Here is a 16,561-nt window from a genome sequence, read left to right as displayed (position 1 = left end):
TTGCAAAGATGAAAAGAAAAAGTTTACCTTTTCTCTACCTCTGATGGTAAAGGTTAAGTCCTTCAAAACGTTGGGCTGTTCACTTGAATATCTAAGACTTGCTCCATGCACGGATATCTCGCCATTCTGTGGCCAATTAAGAGGAGGAACTGAACCAAAGGATGGCTCAAGTGGAAGCTTAATATATTCTCTTATTCTTTCAACCGCTACCATCTGCAACAGCAGTTAATTTTAGTTCTGTCAGTAATTTGGTTACTTCAATTATAACACTTTACATGTTACAAAGCTAGTCCAAGTGATAATATAATTTTTTTTTTTGTATTTAAACAGTCTTAGCTACATCAAGCTCAGTGTGAAAAGCAAACGAAATGTAAACCAATTAAGTAGTTCTACAAACAAACTGATCAAAATATAAGTTGTTTTAAAATGATAACAATAATAACAAATCTTGCGGGAATTTGTAAACTTGAAGAGCAACAACATATTCAAACATGTAACGTAATCTTACACATTGACTTATAAATAATCAATTAAAGAATTCTGAACAACTAAAACTAATACCTGATTCCCAACTGCTGTACTTTGTCTTATACAAAATTGAAGTAAAGCCATTAAGGACATGGCATATGTAATAGACAGGCCAACCAAACCAGCGTTGAGTTCTGGAAATGTATTTTTCCGTGTATATTATTTGACAAGATAGACAAGCTCAGACAAATGTTAATTTTAACACTAAAAAACATCTAATTGTTGTCGCAGTACACTACGACTGTTTTGTCTTTTTTTGTAATTGTCTTACTTAGAACTAACTAACCATGTGCCTATATGACACCGGTTACCCCAGTTCCTGTCTATACGGTTATATGTTACTTTCTGACAATGTAAGTCTAAATAAATGTTTATATTACCTTGGGGTTTGAGCTGAGAGTTCTCAAGGGGGATGAGACGGGTATGGATTCGATACTATTAGATATCATCAAGAAACAAACTATTAAAGAAACTGAACAATTAAACAAGGGCTATAAATTTTGTTGTAGATTTAAATCCCAAAAAAACCTCAGGTGCACAACTTCACATGCTGGATAATATTCCTATATGATTTTGTAACTCTAGGACATATACTTTTTGAGACATTATGCGACACAAGTAAGTATATCTTTTACAAAGTGAAGGGTCATAATTCTGATCTGAATGATCGAGATATCAAACAAAATCCCAGGTACATAACATAATATGCTGAATAACAATCCTCTTAAGGTTTCATGAATTTAGGTGAAATATTTTCACACAAACCTTTATGCCCTTTTATGCATATATTTGACTTAAATAGAAAAAGTAGAAGGAGGCTGGTTTTCAATCTAAAACAGCACAGCATTCGGAAACGCACAGGAAATATGAGTAATGTGAAACTGTATACACGTACACAGTGGCTGAGCACATGTATTCAGTATTACAAATTAATGAAAAGTAACAAAGAAGTAACAACAGACACAAAACATACAAACCTTTGTTTGACATAATCATTTTATACAAAAGGAATGCACGGACAGTACACAATACCGTTTTCATGTCCAAAATTAGGAACACGGGTTTCAAATCAGTCAATAGTATATATAAATAGAAACTAATGCTATTTCAACATATAAGATACCATAAAGATTAGATACTTATGAATACGCAGAGGCTTCCGTGGTCGAGTGGTTAAGGTCGCCGGCTTAAAGTCACTTGCCCTTACCGATATGATTTCGAACCTCACTCGGGGCGTTGAAGTCTTCACGTGGGGAGCCATCCAGCTGGCTTACGGAGGGTCGGTGGTTCCACCCAAGTTACCGCTCGTGATGAAATATACACGGAGGGGCACCTTGGGTCTTTCTCCATCACCAAAGCTGGAAATGCGCCATAATTGTGTCGGTGCGTCATTACACCCGATAAACAGCACTATAGACACATTATTCTGGCAATAAATCTACTTGGTTCAAATCAAGTTGAAAGTTAGTCTAATTTGAGGCCATCATAAACATTTCTGAATGGCCTAAATGCCATATTTAACGTTTCACCTTTGATAATTCATTTCAATATCGTTCTGATCTTATTGCGTTTGGAAACTGGTCGTGGTGTGCAAATTATTTCAAAATATTACGGAGGTATATTAATATGTCAATGAAGCTGTACATATATCAGATAAATAGTTTATACTACAAAAACAATATACGACAATTAAAGATATCCAGTGGCTATCTTTCATCTTTAAATGAAATATCGTATATTTAGATATTTACTTCAAAGACAATGTAGAAAATCTACATCCAATGTGTTTAACTTGATTAAATATAATTATAAATTAATTGTGTATGCAGAGCTACATTAATAATAAATTGTCATGCAATTCAAGTTTTTTAGTGGTAGTACACATTTCTACAGTATCTATTTTTAACCTAATGCATAGTATGCTTTTTTATTTTATGTATATAAAAAACAACAGTTTTTACCAGGAAAATAAACTCAGCACTTTGGTCAATTTAATGCCGTCATTTTGATACCTAACTGTTTAAAATCAGATAAATATATTAGAAATTATTAAATTTTCATGATGCAGGTCTTACTCAAGAAAATGAAAGTAACACGTCCAAAGACAAATTGATTTCGACGTTGAATATGATTTTCCAATGAGTAGGTTGGATGTTTTTGTAAAGAAAGCAAAATATTTAAAGTGTTATACATCAATTTAAATATAAATTTAGTACAATCAATGTCTTATCGCTGTTGAAGTTGAATGTTTCAAACAGTACTACATACAGTACTAAAAGAAAAGAAACCCACTCAGTGATGAATCTATATACATGCAACTTTGCAAACTACAATGTTTTTAAAAGTACTGGTTTACAATACCCGGCATGATTTTTATATGCCGGTTTTGGAAAAACGGACGTATTATGTGATGGCGCGTGCGTGCGTCCGTCAGTCCGTCTATCAGAGCAAACGACAGGACGTTTTTTGGGTACTAAGGACAATAGTTAAAGGTAAATTCTGTTCATGCCGTAGTTCTTATTGGGTACTTTCTATAGCTTGTTTATTTTTTAACAAAACAAATACCCAATAAATATCCGTTCGTAAAAACGTCCATCCGTCCGTCAGTCAAATTTGGAATACATGTAGATGGCGGTGAGACGATATGCAGATCATAATATGCAGGTCGGTAGGTCAAATGTTACGGTCACAAATGGAGTTAACCTTTATATTTCGCGTCCGGGGCATAAGTTAATAACTATTGAAGGTATTGATTTTAAACTTGGCATATATGTGTTGGCGATGAAATAAAGTGCAGAGCACATAAACCGAATCGGTAGATCAAAGCTCAAGGACACAAATGATACTCAAACATCAATTTTGTCCTTAATTGTTTGTGTCCGGAGCATAACTTAATAACAGTTCAAGGTATTGACTTCAGTCTTGGCGTATAGATAGGTGGCAATAACACATTTTGCAGAATCCACGAACCAGGTCTGTATGTTAAAGGTAAAGGTCACAGCAAGGTCAAATTTGCCCGTGATATTTTGTTATTTAATAGATCGTAAACAAGCTATAAATTTCATAACAAAATGTCGGAGCTCACGAGCATTTCTAGTGGTGTCTTCTATAGGAAGTATACCTGGGCCGCTGCTACTTTATTGTTATGTTATTAATGTAAATTAGTTTTACATGCAGATGATAGTGCTGTCTTTTTCTCACACCAATAATCTAATACATTTAGTAATGTTCATGAAAATGAACTTGAAATTGTAGTAAATGTAAGTTAATGATAGATTATCTTAACCGTTGTAAAAGTGAATGTATTTTGTTTGGTTCTAAGAGAACACTAGCAAAGGTCGATAATTTCGATGTACAATGTAATGGACACACCATATAATCTCACAAATCTGTAAAGTATCTTGGAAGTGTATTGGATAATGATCTCTCTGCCATATCTGTTGTTAACAGCATTGATAAAAAGTTAATGCTAGGTTGAAGTTTTTGTACATGCAAAATTATTTTTAAATATGAACCGTATAACAATGTCATTTTGACTATGCCTCTTATGGTACAGAGGTATCTTGAAACTATTAAGAAAAAGATTGCAAGTTAATAAAAATGAAATTGTTAGATTCATTCATGATTATGATTCTAAAACTTCTTTTAAAGTCTAAGATTTGAGTAATCGTTGTTGGCTTAATCTTGAAAACAGAGTGAAGCAATTGAGATTAAACCATGAACTCACAATTTTTATAATAAGTATCCTTATTTACATGATAACATTATTCTGGTCTCAGCATTGCACTCTTTGAATAGTAGACAAAGTATAGCAGTTTCTATCTGCTACATGAAGATAGTTTTATGTAAAATACTTTCTTTTATCAAGCTATTCGAGACTGGAACAGTTATCCAATAAAACAAAGGAAATAAGAGATAATTATGCTTTTAAAAAGGAAAATTAACTGAACCTGAATGAGAGCATGCGATGCGCAGAAACGGCAGATTATATCTTTTATCAATTTTATTTAAGAAATAATAAATGCGTGCCTATATTTTATCAGTTAATAAAATATGGGCAGGAGTTTGGATGCGTAATAATTAAATCACGAGTGATTTAATATTCGCATCCGAACGACTGCCCATACTTTTTTAACTGATAAAATTATTGGAACATATTTATTATTTCGATTCTAACCACGCAAATTCTTCGCATTTTACAGCACTACATTTTAGCTCGACTGGCCATATGCTATTATAAAAAAAAAAAAACTCCCCACGAATAGAAGCGTTGCATAAAACGGAATTTTCCTTTATTCAGTAAATTTTAACTAAAGTATTAAGTAGTTACTGCTGTGAAAATGTTATTTTCAATAAAATCTAAGGTCTGATATAGAAATCAGAAATAAATACTTCATTCAAAGTTTATATATGCAGTTTCTAAAAATAGTACACGTCCCCTACATGATGGCACTGAAACATACACGCCAGAACATTGCGGCGGCATATAAACACGTAAACACTTTAGTCTGGAAGATTGGAACATGAATTATAATTTATTTACTGTCAAAGTAGAATCTAGTTGACATTTGTGGTACCTACAATGGAGAAATTGTAAACTAGACACACGACCAGATATAGATGCACTGGTGTTGAAGTTGAAACTTACCGGGCTGAAACATTCTTACGGTAAAAATATAAACAAATAAATTCATCAGTTAGAAATTGTTTGTTTCAGAAAATTTGATGTACTTTTTATTACTACTACATAGCACTGAAAAGTTCGAGTATTTAGTCGGCATATAACGGAAGCAGAGTAGAACCTCACAGTCATGTTACAATCGTAGGGTGGAATGGAAGAGCTATATTTTATCGTAGATTCATGTATAGGTGATTTCGCTATATGTTTATATAGCAACTGCTGCGGATCGTGTTAGAATAAAGTGTAAAATTTTTATCAGTTTTGTACAGAAGTCTAGATTTGTTCTGTGATGGTGTGTCATTAATAATTTTCTTCTCCTTGTGTGATATTGTTTCTTCAAAGTAAATTAATCTTAAACTACAATATGTTAAAAAATTTCCGATTCGTCGAGTATTTAAAAACTCTCGCTTTACAAAGATTTTGTCCCAGAGAAGGAAAATTACACTATTGCACAATTGGTTATTAGAGCATGATTAAACGCACACTTGTACATTCTTCATTTTATTCCTTGACAACAAAACAAGAATAATTCCATTAAAAACTTATCACAATTTCAAAACACCACAGAAACATAAATGAAAATATCACATCATTAGCATAGTCCATCGCTAATGACTATAGACTAAATCCGACATATCCGACATATCTATAACAACACAGCATATTTATAGAGGATATTTGTTTTTATTATATACCTATATAAATTCTGTAAAAAATCGGCTTGTATTTCACAATTAAATATTAACAGACAGACAAAAATTCCGTATTGTACCTTTTAAATTCCGTATTGTACCTTCCGTATTGTATGCTGCCGGACTATTTTCATTAATATGCATGACCCGACACATTTCTATAAATAGCGCACATAAAAACTTCACTAAGTTCCATTTGATATCGATAAACATTGAAGATTTCGTTCTAGAACAAAACAAGAATCAAAATGGTAAAGTTATATAATAAAAGGGTCATTATAACAGTAGCTAGATCTGGGACTTTGTATTCGGCTCTCGTGGATTTTGCAAGGTCGGATCACACTCGGCGCTTGCGCGCCTCGTGAGATCCGATCTGGCAAAATCCACTCGAGCCGAATACTGCATCCCAGATCAAGCTACTGTTATAATAACCCTATTGTATTAGTGTAAGATCGAAATATATTTCACCGAGTGAACACTATAATGCAATATTTTCACGAGTGGCGCAGCCACGAGTGAAAATGTAAATTATGGTGTTCGCGAGTGAAATATATTTCGATCTTACACTGAAACAAACAAATTTTCTATTTATTTTATGTATTTAAATTATATCCAGTTTGTCCGCGCAACGTCACGTGCATCGTATCATCACGTCATAATGTCGTGACGTCAGGATATCTCTGTAGAAAAACTGTAAATAGCTCTATTACGTTTCCTGATTTCTGTTACACTTTGTTATGATAGAATGTATATATTTATGATCCTGTTAGTATTTCTATACATCTATATCTTTACTGAAATACATTTTGCATGGAATTTTCTATTATTTATAATTCATATTCTTTCGCGTTCAGGTGTAGATCTAGTTCCGTACCAGTGAAAAATAAAAATGATATCTTCCCTGTTTGAAACAGGAAAATAACAATTTTATTTCACTGGAAAAGTATTTTACTGAGGAGCATGAAATAAAAAAAGATCTTTTATCTTTCTCTAAGACACGACAGAAATGTCCTGAATGTTCCTTACCGCTACGCACCGCCGTTGCCTCATAGTCCTCGCTTGAGTCCTGTTCAAAGTATGGTTGGGATATCTGACGTCTCTCCGCCTGTTTAAAAAAGTCCAGCCAGTATTCAATAGGATTCAAATCTGCCGACATTGCCGGTCAAATATTCAATTTAATTCCATTTTGATGCAGGAAGTTGATTGTTGCAAAAGGCTATGTGTGGTCTTGCCATATCCTACATGAAGATCGTCTGCGGATTTTGCTGAACAAATGGCAACACGACAGTCTGTAACACTTTATTGATGACAGCTATTCGTCCTCCTGACTGCATCCTGATCCAGGAAAGCATCCAGGAAAGTAAGATCTGTTTTGTCGTTTCTTGTAATTCCTACCCATACCATGCTCGCCCGAACCGCTCTTCCTTCGCCACACAGTTATCGCTGAGTCTTTCCGCATCCATACACGGGTAAGTGCTGATTTGGCCAGTCAGTCATGAATTTCGTGTAATCTGAAAAAATAACATTGTCCCACCGATTCAATGCAAATCGATTTGTGACGTTATAGAAATCATGGTTCAGGGTAGGACTGGCGACATCGACAACCAACATAATTTAATCGTCGGCGGATGGTACGAGCATGGATCGTCGGATTTCAGCGCCCTAGAATAGTTCTCGCCGTTTCTGTCCAAAACCGGTTGACAAGGTGTTAAATGCGGATACAACCGTATTGGCACTATAACATTACTCTCGTTTGGCCCGGCCTCGGTCGATCACGAGCTGTTCCAGTAGCTTAATAGCGTTGATGATGTCTGCAGATTATTGACCGATGAACACCGAAACGGTTGGCTACTTGCAGTAAGATAACCAAGCATGTATCAATCTTAATCTTGCAGTCGTTGATTATTCTGTAGAATCTTTATTACATAATACGAAATACTCCAAACCATTTTTCAAAACATTAAATTACTTTTATAGCCAACTTGTGGTTTCGGCTTTTTCTGTGCTTTTTGAGGCGACTTTCATTTTGACCACTTGCAGTATTCATATTCGTTGACAAACTAGTTATCATAATAATGGATTGTTTTGCTGAAATAGGTATGAAATCGGTTACTACAGATATTATAATTATTTAACTGGAAAATGGAGGGTTTCTTTGCATTTAACTATCCGCGCATGAGCTGAATACATTCAACGGCGCTTTCAGTTACTAATTGGCCAATAGTGTGACTTTCATTTCTCAAGCAATGCTTTTCTCGTGAGATATACTATCTAATGATTATACGAATTTAATTATCTTGGTATCACAATGACGGCACTAAGTTGACCTGTATTGCAATATAAGTAATATATTTCCTGGTAAAAACTAACTCACCCAACTGTTGCGTTTTTAAGTAAAAAATGTGCGGGTCCAGTATCGCCTTACATATCTTTAAGTATTGGAAACGAAACAATAATTGCCTCAATGCTGTAACTGTTTGATAAATAAACGACTAATTTCAAGACAAAACTAGAGCTACCAGTAAAACCGATTAATACCCCAGATGATGCTTTGATACAGAGAAAGTGAACTTTTGTGATCATGACATTTGACCTTAAAGTGTGATCTTGACCTTGGACATTTTTACCTTTGTTGCAATACTCTACAAGTCGTCTTGGTGCTAGTTTTATGAAAATCCTTCCAGTTGTTAAGAAGATATGGAGCGGACACAAATTAAAGCTATTTGATTTTACCCTTAAGTGTGACTATGGACCTTATGACCTGGTTTGTGAATTATGCATGTCATCTGGATGAGGTTAACAATTGTTACAAATTTGATGAAAATCCTTCCAGTGGTTAGGGAGATATGGAGCGGACATAACATTAAGCTATTTGATCTTTGACCTCTAAATTTAGATTTAACATTGAACCTAGTGACCCGGGTTATATGCTCTGCACGTCACCTTCATGAAGTTAACAACTGATGCTATATGATCTTTGATCACCAAGTATGACCTTGATCTTGGGTCGAGTGAAATGTGTTGTACGCTCTGCATGTCGTCATGATGAGCCAAATAATTGATTCTAGTTTAGTGAAAATTTGTCTTCTCAACGGTTTGGAAGATATTGAGTGGATACGAATTTAAGCTTTCTTACATATTATCTCCAAGAGTGACCTTGACCTTGGACCATGTTTATACGCTTTGCACGTCGTTTCAATGATGTTACTATATACTGGAAAACCTTACACACGGCGGACGGACGGACATGCTTGTTCTAATACAGCCCCCTTATATCGCTTACTATTGGCCCAAAAGCAGCTGTGTGCTTAAGTATAAGGCGACGAGGCACTATAGCTATGGTATCAATTAGGTCACTGCTAAAATCTAAATTGCGCAAACAAGAGTTTCGTGAAATTTGGGATTTCCTATTATTGTTAACGATAAAAAAATCACCAAATAAGAATTTGTAACAGAGTTACCAACTTCCCCCCGCCTAGGGACATTTTTCACAAAACATATTGCATACCATTACATCTTCCAAGTAATAGGGCAAGATACTAATAAGGTATATGAATCATGACTGTATATCATATTTCTTGAAGACATTATAAAGCTTGAAAATGTCTGGAAATCTATAACTGGTGAATGCTTTCAAATGTTAATATCTGTATTTTAATGATTTAATGTGATTTTATTTTTAAAGTGGTAAGGAAACACTAGATTAAGATATAATGACATATTTTATCATATAAGAGGTATTTAATAGACAAATGAAATCCACGACACTTATATGGTACTAAAAACTTGTTCTTTAAAATACACAACAGAAAAAAGTTAATTTTACTGTTGGTCCATGCAGAGTTGCACTTTTAATACTTAAAACATAATTTCATATTTAAATTAGTGGGAAAACTGATATAAAACATACGTATTGTACTTTATCATATAAAATGGAGGTACTTTCATGTACAAACCAAAAATAACGCTATAGTGGGTGCCTGTGACCTTGACCTTTTCCCATGACACAATGTCTTGTAATGATGAATACTTATGCCAAGTTATTTGAATATACATCAGTGCATTAAAAAGTTACAGACCAGACATAAAACCCAAAATGTTCTCCAAAAGTGACCTTGACCCTGGAGCCAGGAGTCTGGGTCTTGCACATAATACATCATCTAATTATGGGGAACATTTGTGCCATGTCATTTTAAAATCCTTTGACGAATGGCAGAGTTATGGGCCGAACAATAAACAGACCATGTTAAACTTCTAAGTGTGACCTTTACTTTGGAGCTAGGGGTCTGGGTCTTGCGCATGACAAATAAACTCATTATAGGGACCATTAATTTGTGCCATGTAATTTTAAAATCCCTCGATGAATGGCAGAGTTATGGACCGGACAAGAAACCGACCATGTTAATCTGTGACCTCTAAGTGTGACCTTGACCTTAAAGCAAGGGGTCTAGGTCTTGCGCATGACACGTCGTCTCATTATGGGAAACGCAATTTCAAAATCCCTTGATGAATGGCAGAGTTATGGACCGGACACAAAGTGTGACGGACAGAAGGACGGACGGCAGGACGCAGCCTATTTCTATGTCCCCCTTTTTACTTCGAAAAAGTCGGAGGACAATAACGATATCTTACTTTCAGCCGCTAAAACACAGGAAAACGATACTGCAGCGACAAATAATGCACAAAGTAGATCGAGTCTGACGGCAAACCAACGTGCAGACGTTAGAAGCAGAGATGTAGCCTCCGTGTGCAAGTCCTGAAGACAATCGTACTTTTCTATCATCTTGTTCTGCATACCGAATGCACGTATTGTGTAAATCCCCTCCTGCGTTGTTGCTACATGTCCATTCACAGGACTCTTTGCTAATAGATTATAATGGTTTTATCAGTCAGTACAAGTCACAACATGTATATAATGCATATACAGAAATCCAATGTATATCTTTATCAAAATTATATTTTTAATTTTTGTGATATTTATTTCTACAGATACTCAGAAACATACGAGTCTACTGAAATGAATCATCCGTTCAAACTTGATAGCAAAAATCTGCACAGTATTAATTCAGTGATTGTCTCTTGAATTGAATAGGCATAACATAGCTTAAGACACCATTGAGATATTTTTAAGAAAGAAAATCGTTTCTGTTTCATGTTATAATCTGAACGCTCAGTTATCCGAAATTAAAACGACGACTGAATAAATTGCAGGATAAATAAACGCCAAAGCGTTTCTTACTAGTGCTTTCCAGTCGTTGAATATGGTTCGCTGTTCTGTAATAATACATTCTCAAAGGCACAAACAGAATTGTAAGAGGAAGTAGAGCTATGTATACCCAGGGCACAGCAATACCTGCTACTATTATTACACCCAGGACAATCAGTGCGCACTGAAACAGATCAACAGTTTATGTAAGATTTACTTTTATATTTTTAATGTATATGTTGGATCTATAAATAATTGCAAAATTCATATTACCTGTAGAAATTCGAAGAATGTTGTTGGTAATGCATTGTCAAGCTGTCCTATATCCTTTGAAAATCTGTTCAGAATCCTCCCTGTAAAATGTAAACAGTGATCTTGGATGTGCATGATTCGTAAAAATCAGACTGTCACGATGTTTGAAAATTTACAGAATATCAGATTTTATAATTTGCTCCTCTTGATAAAAAATATAATAACTTGATCATTTGTCTTTCTGATTAGACAACGTGTTGCCTTATATATGTCAGAGTACTTTTAGTAAAGTGAAATAGATATAAAGCTATTTATATCAGAATGTTTGTGCCTGTCACTATTAAGATATTAAAACTACCGATATAATAGATACTTCTCACACATCTACCTTATTTTTAAAACTATACCAAGTAGTGATTCTTCCGATTCTGCATTGCGATACAGTATAATTACTTGTACAGTACTGACCTGTGGCCTGATTGGCATCAAAAAATCCAATCTTAGTTCTCAATATACTGTCAAACATGGAGTTATGAAGAGTCTTTGATGCGCTTAGTGCCGCTTTAAAGAACACAAATGCCCGCAATAGGCCAGAAATGAAAACACCACCGGTGATACTACTGAATATGGCTAAATTGAAATGTGTATCCACGCTCGGTATTGTGACATTAGTCACGTTGAAACCCTGAGATGACAGTTGTGTTGCTCTGGCTATAGCAGCATATTTATCTTCCTCTTGATTTGTCCTACGATGATAGAAAACATAGTCCTTCTAATATAATTATAATAGCTCTTTATTGTTTTAAATGATGTATATATCATGTTCTAACTGAAATGTTCTGGATACAAGGCATGAAGTTAATATTTAGTAATTAGGAAGACTAATGTTTCACTTTTCCTAAATAAAGTTAAGTGCCTTCTTAGTCGCAAGAGTATATTAATTCAACACTTGTATTTTGTATATATTTTGATATACTGTCTTTAAATTAAGTTATTCCATGCCAAATCAAATTTATGTTTAGTGCCATATATTGAGCGCCCTCGTGCTGCAAGGTTTTTTTAGCTTTCTGGCCGCCAAAAAAATCTCAAAATGGTAAAACCGTCAATGATTACGAATAAATCATATTGAAAATGACTATTTTCTATTCTGTACGGAATTACTACATTAATATGTTTTTTACTGTCTGATATAGGTTTTTAACATAGTTCTAATTTGGGCTCTTGACATGTAAGCGAAATGGCCTCTAGCAAAGACAGAAGCATCCAATAGATAAAGTTAATAAATAATTCTGATACTAATTATATAAATCACTGTAATATAATCTATATATTACTTAAAAAAATTAAGGCTACTACTATGTATTTTCTTTGAAAAAGGATGATCAATTCATACCTAAAACATTACTGAATAGAGCCTTAAAATTAGTTTTGAACTAACCAGTAAGATAGCCACCAGTCGCAAAAAATATAGCTCCCTTGTGTAGCCAGAAATGCAATGATAGCGACTATTATTGTAAGGAGTCCAGCCCCAGCTTTGAAGTAGTGACAGTATGTAGACACTGTCACTAGTTTTTCACGCCTTTCTTCCTCTTCTGGTACCTGAACAGGTTCAGGCTGAAATTTGTATAATGAAATACAGGATAGGACAAGACATAAAAGATGTTCCAACTCAAGGAGCTTACGTGTGGTATGTGCAAACCCTATATACACCAGCATCCGGAAGAAGGACAGTAATACAAAATGTACATACAGTGGCCGCTTACTAAAATCTACAAAGCAGCTCTCAATGTGCAATAAATGTTTACACGGTAGAACATGATTATATTATTATTAAACAAGAAGTGTAGCTTTATCTGTCTTCGCTGTATTGTATTTACCTTGAAATCTGTACCGATCGAACTAAGAGACACCTTAGATCCTCGAATTCCTTCAGACTCTGACAACTCCTCTTCACATGAGCTGGGCGCTCTGCAAGATCCGCTGTAGGTAAATGTGAAAATCACTATAATGAGAACTTTTTTCGGAGACAAGTTATTTTATCTCCAACAGTATCATACTAAATTTTTACACTCATGTATGCTGACTATTATAAACATTCTATTTATAACGTTACACAGATTAACTCTGCAGCAAGGCTGATTGTGTCATAATATTTGAATGCAACGTGTTGAATTGCTCTTAGTTAATTCTAACAGCTTTACATTATTTTTTGTAACGTATTAAAAAATAATGGTTTTATTTGACATTGTAGATACATTGTCTATAATGAATATTTAGAAGATATTAGTTGCTGAAATTTTAAGAATCGTTTAACATTACTCTAAAGCATTAATTATCAAACATATAATTCAGTCTCCTGTAAAGTTCAACTCAGTAAACAATTATAAATTTACAAAAATGATAAATACCTAACTTGGTCAGGTTGTAAAATATATTCTTGTTAAATTCATATCTATTAATCAAAAGTTGTTTATTCATAAACCAATCACCATATCATGACTAACTGATCTGATTGCAAAGGTTTTCAGTTTTAAGATCACGAAATGCTTGTTTGTTCATTCTAGCATAAAACTGCTGTTCTTGTCACTTTTTGGGGTTGTTTTAACAGGAGAGAAAACGTGTGTTAACAGAGAGATTCTCGCGATCACGTGCTGTTATAACACCTTTTTATATATGCGCGTTCCGTGGCAGAGCGTTAACGCATTACGGCCCCAAATGGATAATTCAAATTGAAATGACGTCAACGTGAAAAAACAACTCGGATATTCCCGCGCATTTCATGGAAATTTAATGACGTTGCGGGATAATTTATTCATTTATTCGTTTTTTCGCGTTTTATGCTAGAATAGCGTTAGCGCATGTTATTTTCGTGTTATAACATCTTCAGAATCCCTAGGGATACGTTGGTACCCTCGCCCTACGGGCTCGGACACCAACCAATCCCTCGGGATTCTGCAGACGTTATAACACGAAAAAACATGCGTTATCCCTACAGACAAAAATTGTTGCCGAGAGGCAAGTCAGCAACGAAATTCAAAGTATTCTCAGGTCAAAGAAACAATTACAGATACGAAGTCAGACTGACCCCATTCCCTATTATTGTTTGGAAAATACATACGTGTCCTGTTTGTCTTGTGACTCATAGAGGTTGCTTGAAACCTCATTTCTTTGTTTGTCATCATTTATGTTTGTAGAAATATCCACACCTAAAACTTTTAATTCCTGCTCTGTCCCTCTACCAATCATTTTTCCCTATAAGATGAATATGTTTAAATCACAGTCAGTTGAGACATTCCTATCATATTTATAATTACATTTTGTTATATATACCCTGATTAAAGATCAATTTTCAAAATAGATCAAACATATAGCATGACCCTTTGAAAAATAATATAACGCAACAACGGAAAAAGTAGCAGCCTTTGTTTTAGTGATGTGTTCTCGAGAGGTGCCAAAGATTCAACAACACTCGTGCCTACGTCCAACACGGTGCAAATCAAAGTTCTATTATTGTTATACATTCAACCAAGAGTTTTGAAACATAAACATAGTGATTTTGTAAAGAAAATGTACAATTTTGCATTTGTTTGATGTTTGCATGACATATTTACCTCTCTTAAAACAATGATCTCATCTGAATGTTTAAGAATCTGTAACTGATGAGTCACCAGAATAACCGCCTTTCTCTTTAAAATACCTTGGACGACCCTGAAACATATGTACATACAGTTATAATATTAATAATTACATCTTCTACAATTTATTACCAGGTGATGACTGTTAAAAAGTTCTCCCCGTATTTAGACTCAGAAATGTTATATTTTGTAGTCCTTAGGGATTATTTATCATTCTTTATTCGAAACTCGGCAAAGAATGCAGTTCCACTCGGCGTCACGCTAAAGCAAAATGAAATCATACTGCATTTAACTCAGCCAAGACTTCGTAAATAACGTACTTATAATATTCATGATTGTCTGTTTCCGTGACAAGATAATAGTCGTGAAAGGGTGGTGAAATAATTCGCGCGGACCCTTTTTACAGGTTGATAGAACAATGCACCCGCACTGGGTTTATTTAAAAAGAACACACTTGTCCAGCTTCACGAATCTGACAGTTAGATCATATAGCATATAAAGTGATACAAGACTATTGATACAGCAGTGTCATCTAGATCTTAAGACCAAACCTGTAATTGGGATATGATCAGCTGGCGAAGCAAGACATTCATCAAAACCTTATGATATCCCATTATAAAGATTTTATCGCATTTACAGCAAATACAAAATAAATGAACATTTGTTATTATTTCGTTTTAATAAGACATTAACATGTCTCGAATCCGTAGGCCAAGTTCCTGTCCTATGACCCTAGAGGCAATTGTGCAGTCGGAAAATTGCAGCCTTCTATGACAGCTAAGTAGGCGTTTGTTGTGTATGACAATGTGCCCCTAAACATTCATACAAATAAATTTCATAAACCCATACTTTACAAATGTAAAATACAATGTATACGAGTTAATATGAAAATCAATATATAATTTTCAAGTTACTGAAACTTTGATATAATTATGATAAACTGAAAGTACTTTTTAAAAATGTGTCGTCCTACTATAGAATCTACAGCGCTGAGAGGGTCATCAAGTAGGTAGATATCGGCATCTGAGTATAGGGCACGTGCAAGACTAACGCGTGATTTCTGACCACCACTTAAGATCACACCACGATCACCAATCCATGTTTTATCTCCTCTGGGCATAACGGCTATGTCCTTGAAAATATCAAATAATATAACTAAATATTCTTTTGACACAATAGCATTTTTCCGTTAAGTCGTAAAGACTCCTTGCTTACAGGAAGGGTATGGAGTGATGTCTTTTAGTTTACATACACGTTTAACACGTGATGTAAGGTGATCTCTGAAAGAATATAAAGATATTTTAGTATCGAAAAATAGAAGTAAAACGTCTGGATCAAACGCAACAAGAACTTTACACAAGAATCGGTAAATGGACGGACTAATTTATGTAACCATTCATTGCATTTTAAACAAAATATAATTATTTAACACGTGATGTAAGGTGATCTCTGAAAGAATATAAAGATATTTTAGTATTGAAAATAGAAGTAAAACGTCTGGATCAAACGCAGCAAGAACTTTACACAAGAATCGGTAAATAGACGGACTAATTTATGTAACCATTCA

General features: G+C 34.5%; 1 pseudogene; it reads right to left on the bottom strand.

Moving 5' to 3' along the window:
* The window catches only part of LOC128558335 (ATP-binding cassette sub-family C member 4-like), a 34,543-nt pseudogene that overhangs the window by 5,470 nt on the left and 12,512 nt on the right, over positions 1–16,561 (bottom strand).

Source organism: Mercenaria mercenaria, chromosome 7 (assembly GCF_021730395.1).
Source record: "Mercenaria mercenaria strain notata chromosome 7, MADL_Memer_1, whole genome shotgun sequence".
NCBI lineage: Eukaryota > Metazoa > Mollusca > Bivalvia > Venerida > Veneridae > Mercenaria > Mercenaria mercenaria.
The sequence above is the reverse complement of the archived record's forward strand: the minus strand, read 5'-3'. Positions and strand labels throughout refer to the sequence as shown.